The sequence below is a fragment of the Onychomys torridus genome, chromosome 19 (genome assembly GCF_903995425.1).
Source record: "Onychomys torridus chromosome 19, mOncTor1.1, whole genome shotgun sequence".
Lineage (NCBI taxonomy): Eukaryota > Metazoa > Chordata > Mammalia > Rodentia > Cricetidae > Onychomys > Onychomys torridus.
In genome coordinates, this window is record NC_050461.1 from 54,445,221 (window position 1) to 54,447,040 (window position 1,820).

A 1,820-nucleotide genomic window follows, 5' to 3' on the forward strand; every position below is an offset into this window, starting at 1 on the left:
GTGCATTGTCTTGTTTCTTTAGACTCCCAAAATGCCTTGGTTGCCTTTGACCTGTCTGTCTGTTCTGGTGAGAGTCATTGGCACTGTTGGTGCAGATATTTCATGTCTAAAAGCAGTGGTTCTCAACCTGTGGGTTGTGAACCCCAAGAGATCATCAGAAAACACAGATATTTACATTATGATTCATAACAGTAGCAAAATTACAGTTATGAAGAAGCAACGAAAGTAATCTTATGGCTGGGGGGTGGGTCACCACAAGAAGAGGAACTGTATTAAAGGTTTGCAGCCTTAGGAAGGTTGAGAACCACTGTTCATTTTGAAGGTCCAACAGCCTTTAAGCATGGCCACCAAAACAGGCCTCTGCTTTCTGTAGTAACTGTTACATTTGTCTCTGAATGAAAACACCTTGGCACATGTAAGTATTTACATTATCAAAGGAATTTTAATTGGGGATGGCTTGGAAGGCAGTTAGATTTTTAAAATGGCAATTCCCAGTCATGTTCAGTACATGTGATGGGGGCAAACATGACTGATGTTATTAGACCAGAATTACATGACCCTTTTCGAAAGACATTTCTCCTCACCTATGTTTTGGGACTAGGCTGTTTTGCACTACTCCCGTTTTTGGTTCTTGTTGGTGAGGCCAGAAGGTGAACTTCCATGGCCACATTGCAGTGTCACAGTGAAAAGGAATTCGCTTTGTCTGGGAATTAGAGTTTGGGTTTCGAATGAGTTACTGGGACTCATGTCTGTTGTAGATAATACCAGCAACCTCAGGTAGAGTCCAAAGTCAGGAGGATGAACTGTCTGGAAGCAAAAGAGATTAGGAGTGAGAATAAAGCCCAGGATGATAAGTAAAAACGAATAATTCTTGAATCTGAGGAGCTGGGAAATTGCTGGCACAAATGCAAACATGAACCCTATGTAAGCCTGTAGTTGGACATTTCCTGTCTAGACTGCTGGGTCCCAAATGACTGACTCAGGGGCTGAATGTAAATTATAAATGCTCAACTGATAGCTCAAGCTTGTTACCAGCTAAGTCTTACACTTAAATTAACCCATATTTCTATTTATGCTTTGCCACATGGCTCATGGCTTGTTACCTCATTTTTTTTTTTTAACATGTCCTGCTTGCTTGATGGCTGGCTGGCATCTCTCCTGACTCCTCCCTCCTTCTTCCCATCATTCTCAGTTTGACTTTCCTGACTAAATTCCTGCCCAGCTACCAGCCTGTCAGCTTTTTATTAACCAGTGAGAGTAATACATATTCATAGTGTAGAAAAGGATTGTTCCATATCATGAGCCACTTCTCACCAAGCTGCTCACAGGAGGAAGCAGTGTGTTTCTGTCCTTCCAATATGCAGATCTGGTAGGAGACTTGCCTGCTTTTAGGAGGAAACTCGGTTCGGCTCAGCAAGTTAGTGACTTTCATGTGCCAGGAACTCAATATCTGTCATCTGAAGAGCTGTTTTGTGTTTCCATTTGTGTGTGTGGTGGTGGTGGGTAGGGTAGGGTATTTATTTTCATTATATAAAAAGAAGGGAATTTCTACCTCATGCCCAAGAGGGGAAAACATTGGAAGACTTATCCTAGCGTCTCATGACCATGCCATGTCCTTACATGTACATGCTCACATATGTACTCTTATACACTTATGCATAAGTCAGTATAAGCAAAACTCTTTAGAAGCTTGTTTTTGTTCCCTTGCTGGGCATGGCCATCATTGTCTCCTGTTGGTGACTTCCCAGCATCCTTCCTTGGACTGTTGAATTATTCACGGTCTCTATTGTGATTGGGAATTTTAAAAAATGAGTATTTAC